Source organism: Rhinichthys klamathensis, unplaced genomic scaffold, assembly GCF_029890125.1.
Source record: "Rhinichthys klamathensis goyatoka isolate OS25496 unplaced genomic scaffold, OSU_Roscu_1.1 h1tg000045l_1, whole genome shotgun sequence".
NCBI lineage: Eukaryota > Metazoa > Chordata > Actinopteri > Cypriniformes > Leuciscidae > Rhinichthys > Rhinichthys klamathensis.
The window spans coordinates 631,239-647,181 of NW_026606592.1; the positions used below are offsets into that span (position 1 = coordinate 631,239).

Here is a 15,943-nt window from a genome sequence, read left to right on the forward strand (position 1 = left end):
CAGCCGTAACTTATCCGGATATTTATAACTATCTCGTTCATACAGTATCCTTATACAAACTACAATTTACCTCAACAATGCAACATAATGAATGACACTCGGCTCATTCGTGGAGGTGGAAAAACAAGTTCTTTGTGACATGCAAGATTTGTTGTATTAAAATGTAAATGCAAAAGAAAAGGCATGAGAGTCGGTTGTTTTTGTCAATTTTAAGTTTTAATTTAAAATGTTTGCGATTTTAATTTAAGTACATGGTTACATATTTGACCACTTGCTTGAGCAACTTAATATATAGAAGTAATGCATGGAATAATTGGCTTACGTTGTTAAAATAGTGAGTATGTTTTAAAATAAAAATAGTGAGTACCGGGGTGTTTGTGGTACAGCCGCGGATCAGTTACGCACAGCAAACGCAGCATATAAAGCACTATAGCACATCCTGCTTCTGTACCGTATACGCACTGCACACGGATTATGTGTGAAACCTGTGGTAAAATGATGGGAACAGACTTTTCTGTGGGGAGTTGGCTGAAAGTTTATCCTATTTATCCTAGCTAGCCTCTCCTGCGTTGGCTCAACTCTGTCTCCTTCCCTTCACGTTTTCTGACAGTCGGTAAATTATCGCATTTCTCAATCATAAAAACTAACTCCGGGGTTCTTATTGCTGTTTTTAGAACAGCCGTGTATTACTCAACACACATTCACGCTGTTTAAAAAAAAAATACAGTGATAATACCATGGATAATACCAACGCTGCCTCGCTTGTCAATTGACAGACTGACAGTTGCCGTGGTTTCTATGTCAACAATATGGCCGCCGCAAACATTGATGACGCAGATCGAATAACATCTATTATAAAAAATTAAAAAATTAAGTTAGTTTTATTTATTTTTAGCAACATACACATCTCTGCTACAAAAGAACACTTAAAGTTTTTTTTCTAGGACCTACCATTTTCGTACAGTTGCACTGAAAGTGACCGAAGTGCAAATGTTACAACTTAACATGTGCGGGGTTAACTAACAGACAGAGGGGTTAGTTGTAACACTTGTGTGTAACCCACATAATTCAGTACTATTTAATCTGTATAGTTTGATATTGTTTGTGCATCTGTATAGATAGACATCCATCCATCATCCAATCATCCTTCTACAGGTGAAACTCGAATATCGTGCAAAAGTTCATTTATTTCAGTAATTCAACTTAAAAGGTGAAACTAATATATTATATAGACTCATTACATGCAAAGTGAGATATTTCAAGCCTTCATTTGGGTAACACTTTATAATAACTGCATGCTATTAATCATTTGTTAAGCATGAGTAAACAGTTAATTCATCATTTATAAAGCATTAATAGACATTAATAAGCAGTTTATAAATACAGCTATAAATGCTTTTTTTCTTGATTTATAAGCATATCTATAATGCGTTTAATAATTGTATTTTCATACCTTGTTAATGATCAATTAATAATTTCTAAATGAAGTATAGCATTATTTACAAACAAGAGTTGTCAGTCATTCATAAGATCACTTAGAAAGTGTAAGTAAATGTAGTAAATACAGGTAGTTATAAAGCATTTAGTAATGGTCAGTTAACTATTTTGTGAGCTAATCTAAAGTGAGGACTATTCATGCCTTGTAACAGTAAAATGTAACAAACACAACACAGTGATACAGAACATAGAAATATTTAACAGCCTTTAAATCTCCTTTATAAATACTTTACAAGGCATGAATAGTCCTCACTTTAGATGAGTTCACAAACATAGTTAACTGACCACTACTAAATGCTTTATAACTACCCGAATTAACCCTGAATTACAGCATAAATACATGTTAATAAAGCATTTATTAACACACTAAGTAACCATCACTATATGTCTGAATAATAAGATGTATGAATGTACATTTAAATAGTTTATTAATCATTTACTTACACGTTCTAAGTAATCTTATGAACCACTGAAAACTCTTAAATAACTGGTTTATAAAAAATGCAATTATTCATTTAGAAATAATAAATTGATCATTAATAAAGGATGAAAATACAAGTATTAAATAAATTATAGATATGCTTGTAAATCAAGAAGAAAGCATTTATAGCTGTATTTATAAACTGCTTATTAATGTATATTAATGCTTTATGAATGATGAATTAACTGTTTACTCATGCTTAACTAATGATTATTAGCGTGTAGTTATTATAAATCATCAAAATTATTACAAATAAAGGCTTAGAATATCTCACTTAATATGTAATGAGTCTATATAATTTATTAGTTTCACCTTTTAAGTTGAATTACTGAAATAAATTAACTTTTGCACGATATATTTTTTGAGTTTCACCTTTATTATGGATCAATATCATGGAAAATCATAAAATATTGTAATTGCAATTGAAATATATTTGTGTGTGGCAGCTGCATGCAAAATTATTATTATCATCAATAATAATAATAAAAACGAGCTTAAAATCACATTTTAAAGGGTTTATTGCATGAAAAACAGGCTATATTCTTAATAAATAAACAAGTGATCAATGCATGGTAAACACATGTGAAACAAATTCATACTTTGACGCGTTTAAATTCCAACATTGTTTGTGAAAGTCCAACAAAGTAAAATGTGGCCAAATAAATAAATATTCAAACCTGAAAAGTTGTGTGGCACCCTGTTTTCATTTCATTATCGTTGTCCACTTGTCGGCTTAGTTGTAACACTGTGCTACAACTAAGCCCGCTGTGTAAAAAATATTTTGAGCCTAGCTAACAGTTTCTGACATGTTTTAAAATGGTGCTATGTTTTAGCCAACAAGCCAGTGATTAAGGTAACATAAAGTTAGATTTGGTGACGTACACAGCCAACTCAGAAACCGAAAAAACGTATGATGAAAAAATGTACTTGCATGGTGTCAAAACACTCTTTGTCCAGTATCTTCACGAAATCTTATCAAAACTTTCCACAAATCAGCGGCAGCGAGAGAAAATAAGCGGAAACACAACCTGCTTGACCCTGACTAACTATGTAAAAGGTCTGTGTTACATTTAACCCTGCGTTAGGTTGTGCCCCGCGCTCCCCTATGTCTCGCAAGTTGTTTGTTAATGTTAGCGGTTTTAGCATCTAATATGCAAACTGTCCATGTGCAGTGAGCGCATTTGATTTAGTGTTGCTTTTGAATCGCTATGTAAAAATATACTATGTGATTTGTGAGTATTCTAGTAACATTGTTTGTAGTTTTAAATGAGTCAACTATCCTTAAATGATCTCATTGCTGTGTGTAGTGACTCATGTATATTTTTTATATTTTCTATTAAGGTAAACATCTGAATTAAGCACTGAAAATGAGCAAAAGAAGATCAAGTTGTTGCTGAAAGATTTTCAATTGGTTCGGTGATGAAGAATTAGAAGTTTTAAGTTATTCCATGTGCTCTCTGAAGTTAATTGAAGCCTTTTTCAAGTTTGGGCAAACATTGAGGCTGAGAATCCCTGTATAACTTGACACACACCTGGTCAGACTGGGCTTTCCTTAGCTGTAGGTCTGCAGTAGGCTCTGGCTTTATCTCCTTACAGGGCTTCGGATCTTTGTTTGTGGCATGCTTGCGTGTTGAGTCTGTGGTGGGTTCAGTATTGTAAGGGCGTAAGAGGGGCTGGATTCTTCGAGGGTTAATGGGGAACCACACAGATGTAATATCCAAGCACGCCTGGTTCCGTTGAATCAAGCCTGCCCTGAAAAAGCAGAGGTTGATGTTGTTGTAATGCACAACAAGGTCCAGATCCAGAAACATCTGCATGTGCACCTCGAGCGACTGATCATCCTGGGAGTGGAGGAAGAGGATCCAAACTGCTACCAGATCCATTAGTAAGGTCAGATCTTTTGTCAGCATGGGGTTGCAATACATACAAAGCAGCAAATTACATAACTGGAGAGTCAGCTTATGATAGACAGAAAATTATCATCAGCTGGTGTTGACACTAGTTATAGTTATTGTTCTTTTTTGAACAGCAATTACATGTTTTATGTCCAATAGACAAATACAATTTAGGTGATTTTGTTTGTTTTTTTAACTTACTTTTTGCTCTAACTTTGCACAGAAGAGTTATTTTAGGTCATAAAAATGTTTTTTTTTTCTGTAATGTGCGTTAAGCTTTCAGTCGACGGCGTAAGACTTGCAAGCATCACTGTTTTGAACTCAAAATAAAGGTATGAATTTGCTTGTGCATTGTAACAAATTGGAGGTGAGATGCCGAGAGACAGGGAACATGAGAAAGATGAACAGTGTTGAAAAGTGTGTGGTGCATAATGTAGGTAGGCTATAGTTAGCCTGTTTTTCTAACCGTTACAAAAGATGTGCAATTACAGTAGTGTGAATATTAAAAAACAGTAATCCTCAATAGACCACATTATAAATCAGCTCATGAGTTTTGTGAGTGCTATCAAGTTTGCATGAATCTGTAGTAAATTGAGGTGTTTATTATGTTGTATAGTTGATTGTATAGTCATTATATATTCATTAAAGAAGTATCATGAATAATGGATGCCTGAATATACTGGCAAACTAATAAAACAGTGTAGGAAGGGACTAGCATTTGCATGTAGGAAGTGGAAATGGTTGTGGATCAAATCGGCATTAAAACGATGATTAAATGATGCAGCTTCATTCAACCCTCTGAGAAAAGACTGTGTCTGTAATAACATAAACATAGGCTTCAAATACAGCAGATCACACATCCTGGGGAGAAAAATTCCCATGTATTGCAGCCATCATAATAAGCACAAAAACATTTGCCAATCATCTTTGAAGCATGTTGAAGGCAAATTACACAAGGGCAGATGGTATTTAATCGATCACATGTGATTGAAATTTCATTGGGTAACTCAATTTGCCAGTTGTGGAAGCCCCCGATTTTGTTAGTTAATTTTGAAGGATGATGCCTTCCTGTTAAACATGCTGTGAAGCACCACATGCTGTTGTTACACATTTTGCTGACTATAGAATGCATAGGTGTGATTTAAATTGAATAAGAAAACACCAGCTAATATTGGTCACTTTTTCCCCATTGCATATCATCGTACAAGCCTCGAGTATGACACTAAACTAATAAATTCTCTTCAAACTGTTGCGAGGTCAAAGATGAAAGGGGGTTTTGAAGCACACATTTTTTTATTTAAATTTTATCTTTTTTTCTGTACATTAGAATGTGTCCTGTTTACTTTTTTTTTTTTTGAGGAAAAAAATAATGGCTGTCATACATATATACTTCCAGAGCATCCCAAACATGCTCAATGGGTGACATGTCCGGTAAGTATGCTGGATGTTTTCAGCTTCCAGAAATTGTGTACAGATCCTTGCAACATGGGGCCGTGCATGATCATGCTGCAACATGAGGTGATGGTCGTGGATGAATGGCTCAACAATGGGCCTCAGGATCTCGTCACGGTATCAATAAAATGCACCTGTGTTCGTTGTTCATAACATACGCCTGCCCATACCATAACCCCACCGCCACCATGGGCCACTCGATTCACCATGTTGACATCAGCAAACCGCTCACCCACACGACGCCATGCACGCTGTCTGCCTACTGCCCTGTACAGTGAAAACGATACTCGGTTACTAACGTAACCTCGGTTCTCTCTAGAAGAGGGAACGAGTATTGCGTAAGCTAGCTTACGCTACGGGTAAAGTCATCTTTGCTCGAGATATTGAAGCCAAAAATTATCCTTAATTTTGTATTTATTGTCAACGCAGTGCAGCAGCTAGCAGACCTTGAGCGGGCATATTGCGTGCTCATTGGTTGCCCTGCGGCAACTGCTGCAACCTACCACTGAGCCTCGCGCGTGACTTCACGTCCATTGAGGGCGCTTCGCGCCCTTACGCGTCATAGCCCGCCGAAATGGGTGTGGCTTAGCGTATAAAAGGCAGGCTCGTAGGTTGTCTCACTAATTTCATCATCTTCAGCGAAGCTCTCCGCATCGCTGGACTCTGAGAGAAGTCTTCGCCATTGAAACCAGCGACTAGCAAGCAGAGGAAAGTGCCTGAAGAAGCCGGCCATCTTTGCCACCTTCAGCCATCCAGCGTGTATCCTTTTATTGCTACTAAAAGAGCGCGAGCGTTTGTTTCAAAATGCCTCGCCTTTCCTGCGGCTCGTGTAGAGCCCAGCTCAGCGCAGGTGACCACCATGTGATTTGCGCTCCCTGCCTGGGCCCGGAACACGCAGCCCTCGCCCTGGACTCGGGCGGCTGCGTGCATTGTGAAGCGCTTCCGCTGTCGACTCTGCGGGCTCGACTCGAAGCCTTCACACAGAACGCTGTCACTCCACCCTCTGGACCGTGCAGGAAGAAGCGCCGTGCTCAGAGGATGCCGGAGTCCGTGGCCGCCAATGGGACGAGAAAAGCAAGGATCCGGCCGCCATTCCGGACTTGAAGAGCGCGCGGATCTCTCTCTTCGCGCCACAAAATCTGCAGCACAGGCGATAGGCAGATGCATGCCCTCGCTCACCGTCACAGAGCGGCATCTCTGGCTGAAGCTGGCGAATATGGGGGAAGCTGAACGGTCCGTGTTTCTCGACGCGCCGCTCTCCCCTACTGGTCTCTTCGGCCCAGCGGTGAACGGGATTGTCGACCGCTTCTCCGAAGTGCAAAAGACCATGCAGGTCATGAACCTTTTCCTGCCGCGACACGCTAGCTCTTCCGCAAGCCGCCCACGTGAGCCGCCTGCCCATCATGCTAGCCAGCGCCCAGCCCAGCCCCAGCCTCCGCAGCGTCTACGCAGGCCGCCTCCCCCCGGGGACCACGGCCCAGGGTTGTGCTGAAGCCTTCCTAGCAGCGCTAGTGAAGAAAAGACACGCTGGTCTCGCCGCGGCCGGACCACCATCGAAGCTTCTTGTCCTGTCAGTTCCCTCAGTGAAGGCGACTGCAGACATAAATTTAGCAGCCAACGAGTCGGCAACACAGCCCGCTCACCTGTACTCAAAAAGAGTATAAAGTCTGGTTATCCGGCTCACGCCGAGTGTGTTTTATGTGTAGACAAAGTGCCCACAAGTCAGTGCTCACCCCTACATGTAAACACTATGCCCCATGTATCTCACATGATCACAGAGCCCACTATTATAAAGCTGGCAAACGCCGCTCGAGTGATAAATGTAGACAAGTGACAAATCTTTGCTCACATCTACTCGCTGCACGCTCTGTTACACGGCAACAGCCTCACAGCGGCCAGGTTATGAACGTAAGTCACGAGACCGCCCACGAGCACTCACGCTTACGGACAAACACTCCGCCCCAGGCTCTGCTCGCTATGAATATCGCCACAAAATGTTCCCCATTCCCAGTAATCGGGTCATATCAAGTGGTTCAGGGAGTTACAGCTGTCGGCGAGCCGCCGTTACTGAGATCACTGAGATCACTCTCTAGGGACAAGAATAATATGATCTGCCTGGGGGCATCCACCACACCAGAGTTGTGAACATTTGTGTCAGAAACAGAGCTAGCACTATCCGAGGGCCCTGCTGCAGAAGTGCCAAGGGGAGTGGCATGCCAGGAATATTGGGTGCTCCTGAAGAATATGTGCAACTTAGTCCAATCCTGATTAGTGCTACGTCATCCCGTGACTCGTGCCGGCGGAAACCAGAAGTTATAAAGGGAACAGCCATCACATGTTGTCAGCTGTCTGATCTTCAGCAAGTGGTCTGTGTACTGTCAGTCTTATTTGGTGTTGTTTGTCCCGTAGACCACTCATAAAGGAAAGAAAGAACTGAAATGGCGAGTGAACACCAACAATTTAAGAAGTGTGTTCCCTGTCCTCGTTTTATTCTGGGTGGGGACACACATGTGTGTTAGCTGTTTGGGAGCGGAGCATGCTCTGTTAGCCCTCAAGGGGGTTGAATGCGAGCATTTTGCCCGTCTGCCTTTAAGAACACTCCGCTCCCGGCTGGCGCTGTTTGACCAAAGTGGCCAGCTCTGCACTCCACGCGGAGTGTGGAACTGAGAAAAATGACTTTAAAGATTTTTAGTTGTCCCGCCAAATTAATTATAGGTAGGACACTGAAAATCTGGCAATTAGATGTTTAAGTAATGAAAATTATCTACATAACAAAATTTTGAGCTCAAACTTGACTTTTGACCACTATTTTAAAGTTACTGTACTCTGCCTTTGTATTGTCAACAAAAAGTGAGAAGTCATGCCAAGGCAAAAGCCAGTAACTTCCACATTATCAATATTTGGTTGCTGATCACCATTAAAAAAATCATTATAGTAACACCTGTATAAAATCTAGTGATCATGGCATTTATTTTGTATAATTTACAATTACCTGGCCTTCTAGTTATTGTGCTTTGGTTGCATTCTGGTGGCCCTATTAATACATTAGACATGACAAAATACCTCCATAGCGGTAAAGACTAAAGAGTATCTTCAAGTGGTACCGAGTGGCATGAGACTTGCTAAACACGCGTTATAATGTAATGTAATGATCACGATAAAACAGATCCTCGCGCACATTCGACCCGGAGACTGTTTATAGCGGTGCGTGGATCTGAAAGACGAATACTTTCACAGGCGTTTACCGAGATTCGTGTTCGAAGGTGTCACGATCCGTTCACGAAAAGTAGCCTATAATGCAGTGCTTTACCCATTAATGACTCAGTAGGGAGCGCGTTCTGGACTACTTAGACAACTAATGCATTTATAGCACAACCTTCTGTGTTCTGCGTCTTTTCAGTATGCGTTGGTTTCAGCTGTCTGCCCTAATATTGTGCGTGCACTTCGCTCGTCCCGCGGATTTATTCCGGACGCTGTGTTTTGTATGCATGCTTTTAACAGCTGTTCTGATGTTGTATGCACCAGCACTTCTTGCTTCATTCTGCTGTATGCGACAATATAACCTTGTTGCTTCATTATTATCACTCTGTGTCTGTGATATTAGTCCCGCGTCGGCTCGACCGTGTTCAAGGCGGAGCTGAAGGCGCCGGCGAAGTTTTGGCACTCTGCCAGCTAGATGGCATGATTGTTTCAACTAGGTCCGGTACCCGAACTGGGTGAGGCGGGGCTTTAGTTCTTTGTTGTATTGACCTGCTTCGGTATATGTAACATTTTTCTGTCAAATCTGCATGTATCCTTCGCGATCGATATCGCACGTTTGTCGATGGAGCGGGTTAAGAGCATACTAAATGTTCTGACCGCATTAGTGCAGGACAAAGCTCTGATGATATCAGAAGTTACAGGGACGGATGGTAGCTGTACAAAGTACACAGGCTACATCGTAATTTTAATTTTAATGGAGAGTAGCCTAAAACAAAGGCAGAACACCGTATAATCTGATAGGTAGCATTATTTGATAGAACGCCAGCACCGTAACTTCATATTGACGCGCGGCTAAACAAAGGCAGAGTGCCGTAACTCGATATGAGCGTTCCAAAACTAAGCCAAAGAGCCGTAACAACAGTTACGGTGTTCTGCCTTGGTTTCTCATGGGCTTTTGGAAGTTACGGTTAAGACAAACCATTATTTTCTCGAAAAAACAACGGAATTGACTCAAGATACTTATCCACATGATAAAGGAGGTCTTGAATGTGCCAAAAATATCAATAACTCATTTTCGACCAAAAACGAAGTTACGGTCTTTTGCCTTTGCACGGCAGTATAGGTCTTGGATAACTGTTTACTAACAAAAATTACAAACAAATTGATTTGGATTCCCACCAAGTATTACAATACCCCAATGTATTCCGCTTATCTCCAGTTATTACCAATTATTTAGTTTTATCCATATTTATCACGTGCGCTCAGGTGACACAGCTCAAAAAGGGCTTTTATGTCCTCTTGATAAATACGAGTCCTGCCTATTTCTCCTGCTTGCGAAAGAACAACGAGAGCCATATCATAAGCATATTTAAAAAGACTAAACATCTTATTCTTAATTTCAAAATCATTTATATACTCATAAAAGCCACCCTTTTGTCATTATAGGCAAATTTTAAGACCTTCAATGAGCCACCTCTTATTATTTGGGTATATGTACTGTTTTGGTTTGTACACAACTGCTCTCGGAAAAATAATAATAATACGTGATAGTCTGTAATATCATGAATATTGTCTCATACATAAAAAATGAAAAAAAAAAAAAAAATTCCCAGGTTTGAGTTCAGGTTTGAGCACATATACTCACGATAAAACATGCTGCACCGGGGTTTTATATCCCGAATTCATAGAGTCAGGCATCCCCGCTAAACTCAGTGGCAACTGCGAATGGCCTTTAGACTATATAAAAACATACGGATTAGTACGCGCTCATTTGAAGCAACCCATAGAAAACTGGAATATACAGGCTTTCCTTACCATCTCAAGGTCCACTTTCGATTCCCCCAACACCAGCAAACACCACGAGTCAGTGGCTCAAAAGCTTCGGCGGTCTTTATGACTGACCTTACATGTTGAGATTCAACACAGGCAGCGGCGGTGCATCGATGACGTCACAGGCCCCCGAAAGTGACACACACCTACAACTGGCACCTCATGTTCTTATACATCTATGGTCACAGCCCATTGGCCGAACCTTAAATTATGAACAAAAACAGGAGGGGTTAATAGTCCGTCCTGCCACAATCGGATCGTACATTACAACACTAACATACAATACTATCCTTGTTTAACCGGTCCTACTCGACTCGATCCGAGCGGGATTCAAATCGGGGTCTACGGTGTGGGAGCTGGGCACGCTAACAAGGTCGCGGGCACACTAACAAGGCCGCAGCTGCTGTTGACAGTCGCTAGCACACCTTTTGAGACCAGGAGAGTGAGGTTAACTTACTTGCCCAAGTTCGTTACACTCACCCCTCTAAACCTCACACCCATCCGGGTCACGGCACCAAATGTAACTGGTCCTATTTGCCCTGCTCCGAGTGGGACTCAAACCGGGGTCTCCGGCGTTGCAGGTGGGCCCGCTAACAAGGACGCTAAAGACCACAGCCTCTAAAGACTGCCTCTTGAGGCCAGGGGAGCTAGGTTTACACGCACAGCTCTTACTGGCCTGTCAGTTACACTTATATTGTAATTATTATGGGCACAAGTTGTAAATGCTGCATAATCGCATAATATTATATTACAGCTGTTTATTACTGCAATTTGGACACTACCTTGATGCACTCATATCTGTCTGATAACAGAATACCTACTTGTAACATTAAAACATGCTTTTCCTGTAAAGCTGCTTTGTATTATGAAAAACACTGTACATAAAAAAAAACTTGAATTGATTTATTTCTCCCTTCAAGTCAGAATGTCAGACACATTTGAGAGATCAGTTCTGTGCGGACTTTGGGTATGTATCATTTCAGACGATTCAGTCTGATTTGATGAAGTGGTTCAACTGGTTTACTGAAGAATAAACAAAAATCGGCACACTGCCATTGCTGCTTCCAAAAATCATTTTATTAAAATATGCAACGTTTCAACCGGAAGGTCTTCGTCAGGAAAACAACAAGGGCACAGCAAGCTACAATGGTTCCACTTTATTTCGATAGTCCACTTTAGACATTCTACTAACCAGTGATAGGAATAACGGCGTTATAAATAAACGGCGTTACTAACGGCGTTATCTTTTTCAGTAACGAGTAATCAAACGAATTACTGTTTCCCCCATTACAACGCAGTTACCGTTACTGACAAAAAAAATGTGGCGTTACTATAATTGAACTCACTGAAGCGGTTTTCATCCGAGTAGGCTCTCTCTCCGCCATAGGACCTGCAAAGTTTTTTTCTCTGGTGTGTGTGTGTATGTGTGTGTTTATGAGGCGCTGGAGTGGACAAAAGCGAAGCGAACGCCGCGAGCGCGCTCAATGCGCGAGAGAGACCGAGTGTGTCCGAGAGCGCGCTCAACAGTTGCGCAAGAGAGACAGAGGGTGTCCGAGCATTATATAGTTTGTTTATAAATAAATTACATATTTCACCATTAGACAGCATTATCTATAGCCTATTGGTATCATCTGCAACGTTAATTAATTTACATGGTTATACAAATAAAATCTAAAAAAAATACCTACAGGGAACGTTCTGTTTAGGTTATAAAATAAAACCCGAAAATAACCTGCAGGGAACATTCACAGAAAACATCTTTGTTTGACCGGTTGTAAACACGTGCGGCAAACATGTCTAGAATTTGGCTTAAATAACCTTTGATGATGACGTTCGCTATAGATTATAAAAATAAACCCCACAAAATATTATATTTTAGTATTATATTTTTTGGGGGGGGGGTAAATTGTTCAGTATTATATTGAGAGAGCACTTGTTAAACTGTTTACTTTTGTTAGGAAGAAAATACTTAGGCTACAGTATGTCTAATAGTTGTGAAGTTGTGTAACAGTTTTATCATTTTAATATGCACAAAGAGTGTATTTTTTTTATATATATATTTTTGTTTTCATTTTTGGTACATTTCTTAAGAAGCATAATTTATTTTTAAACTTATTTGTTGGCCAGTTGGGGTCTGTGTGCGATATTAAGTATAAACCATCTATAATGTTTTATTGTTCTACTATATTAATGCTAATATTTAGAATAATATATTGAATTTAATAGGCGTCTCTCACATTGTCCCACAGCAACATTAAAATAGAATAAATTATTATTATAAAACATTGAACACTAATCTAGACTATTAAGTGTCCATTTCATTAATTTAACATATTTAATACTGGGGGCATCCAAATTATTTGATATAGGCCTATTTGAATTTTTTTTTTTTTAAGTAACGCTATTGCGCTAATAGCTACTAGCTATTTACTTTCTCTGGTAATTAGTTACTTTTATAATGATGTAACATTATGTAACTTTTATAATGATGTAACAACTGACACATGTCAGTTACTAACTCAGTTACTATTTGTGAGAAGTAACTAGTAACTATAACTAATTACTTTTTTTAAGTAACATGCTCAACACTGCTACTAACTACTCATTAGAGTATTAGTAGACTGTAGTGGACTGGTAGGTTATGGTTAGGTGTTAGGGTTCGGGTTAGTAGAATAAGTTGACATGTAGTTGCCAAGTTACTTATAGTCAGTAGAATGTCTGTTGGGGGACCATCAAACTAAAGTGTTACCAGATATTAAGCATAGTCTACTAATACTTTAATGACAGTTAGTTGACATGTAGTTGCAAAGTTACTTATAGTTAGTAGAATGTCTAAAGTGGACAATCGAAATAAAGTGTTACCAGTACGATTTATATCAGCATGATTCAACAGGTTTACTGACCAGAACTGGTTAAAAAAGACAGTTTGTTCATGAACCGAACATCACTACTGTTATAGTCCTAACATTAACAGTGTTTCACTTTTATTTTGTACTTGCTAAGTTTGATGATCATTAAATTCCACCACGCATTAAGTGCAAATTACTTTACTTTATCTGACACTTCTCATGGCAATTTGTAACTATTTTACGTTTTGGCGAATTGATGGCTAGTTCATATGAGTTTGCACGAGCCAATTCGTACCTTACGATTTGCTTACAAACTGACGGTTAAGGTTTATGGGTTGGACCTTCATTCTTACTTTTTTCTAAAATATTGTACATTTTTGTACAAATCACATCATACAAATTCATATGAAATCGCCACCTTGTAAAATAGTTTCCATCTGGATTAAACATTTCAATGAGCTTTACTATTCAAAATGATTAATAAAGATAACATATTTGCTCAGCTAGGTGGGAGGAGTATCTTAGGCCTAGCTAGCATGTTAGCTTAGCACACGATCAATACATGATAATTTAAGAGATTAAAACCATGTTTTTGCTCCAAACATACTTTTATAACGCAAGTCGTGTGTTTAAAATAACCTTCTGGATTTGAGGTGGCTTCCGATAAAAAAATCAGACAGCAAATATATTATTTTATAGTATTCTGCACAAAGATAAAGGCTATGTCGATTACCGTTGCATTATAAATATAATCTATTATTATGAAAATACCCGACATGGCTTGAAGAACATCTCTGGAAGCCTTGTTTATGTGATGGGGATTCTGGAATGTCACATGATATGGCTGTTCAACCAAAGCCACTAGACAAGCCAGCAACCTTTAGCCAAAAAAGCGTAATGGCTAATGCTAACGCTGCGGCTGTGTCGGTACGCAGGAAAGGAGACCAGAGGCTTTTTTATGGATGTCTATGGAGAAGAGGCTTCACTACACTGAATAAACCACTTTTGTGAGAAAATAGCTTATTATTTAATGAATCGACTGCCTATCCACTAATTTTTAACATGTTTTTCGCTAATCAATACTTTTGTTTGGAACGATATGTAGATTTTACTATGATAAAAAGGTTATTTTATAAGAGAAGGCAGAGAAGGTAATGTCTCGACAGGTAGACTCATATACGGCATTACCATAGTATTTAATATTTTATTCTCATGGTGTTTTAGTTTCCCTGTTTGCCTGTCTGCCTGCCTGTCTTCCCTAGTTTGTTCCCATGGTTACTGATTATGTTCACCTGTCAATCATTATGTCTCCCCATGCAAGCCCTGATTTTCCCTAGTTCTCTGTCCTCTATGTTTACGTCTAAGTTTTTTCTTCTTCTGGATTATTGGACTGTTTTTGTTATATTCTCCTGAGTCGTGTGCTTCACTTATATCATGCAGTCAAGTCAAGTCAAGTCACATTTATTTATATAGCGCTTTTCACAATACAGATTGCATCAAAGCAGCTTCACAGTGATAACATGAAAGTAGTACAACACAGTTCAATAATATTGTTGAATATTAAATATCCCCAACTAAGCAAGCCAAAAGCAAGGCGACAGTGGCAAGGAACCAAAACTCCATCAGATTGGATGGAGAAAAAAAACCTTGGGAGAACCCAGGCTAGTCAGGGGCCAGTTCTCCTCTGGCTAACAATCATAGGGTTTTAAAGAAGCTTTACAGTAAGTCCATATCAGAGAGTACCTGGAAAAAATACATTTAGTTAATCATGTAATATTTAGGGGATAACATATCGCCGGCGTTGAGTCGTCTCTTCGCAGGCGTTGAGTCGTCTCTTCACAGGCGTTGGTCTTCTCATCACAGGCGTTGAGGCATCCGAAATCCCCGTGAGAGGCAGGATACCAAACTGGAGCCTACGAACGCCATTTTTCTCGGGACAAGCGTCCCGAGATAACAGCAGAAAGGCAGATGGGAAATAATTAGCATAGCTGATGTTCATAATGATTTCCATTACACGGGAGTAGGTGTTAGAAAACCATAATCTCACAACTCTCCGTAACCCAAACTCTCCGCAACCCAACCGCAACCATACGGACCGACCCGTTTGTCTATAAGGCTGTCGAGCCCCACTGGTGCGTTAAGCAGTTTCAGTGGCAAACGGTTCCGTATGGCATAGCAGAGGACTAAAAGGTAAGCATTATGTGAATGCTTGACTAAAGAGACACGTCTTTAGTCTAGTTTTAAACTGTGTCAGCGAGTCAGAGCATCGGACCGTATCGGGAAGGCTATTCCAGAGTTTTGGAGCTAAATGCGAGAATGCCCTCCCTCCTTTCGTGGACTTCGATATCCTAGGAATGACCAGAAGCCTTGAATTTAGTGATCTTAGAGAACGCGGTGGATTGTAGGGCGAAAGAAGGTCCGTTAAGTACATAGGAGCTAAACCATTAAGGGCTTTATAGGTCAGTAGTAGTACTTTGTAATTGATACGGAACTTAATAGGTAACCAGTGCAGAGATGATAAAATCGGTGTTATATGATCATATTTTCTTGATCTAGTAAGAACTCTAGCGGCTGCATTTTGCACTAACTGTAGCTTGTTTATTGAGGATGCAGGACAACCAGCTAATAAAGCATTACAGTAATCTAGTCTCGAGGTCATGAATGCATGAACTAACTTTTCTGCATCAGAAACAGATAGCATGTTACGTAATTTAGCAATGTTTCTAAGGTGGAAAAAG

General features: G+C 39.8%; 1 protein-coding gene across 2 annotated transcripts in view; it reads left to right on the plus strand.

Moving 5' to 3' along the window:
• Nucleotides 1-15,943, plus strand: part of grid1b (glutamate receptor, ionotropic, delta 1b) — a 584,450-nt gene that overhangs the window by 471,256 nt on the left and 97,251 nt on the right. The gene's annotated exons all lie outside the window — the stretch shown is intronic.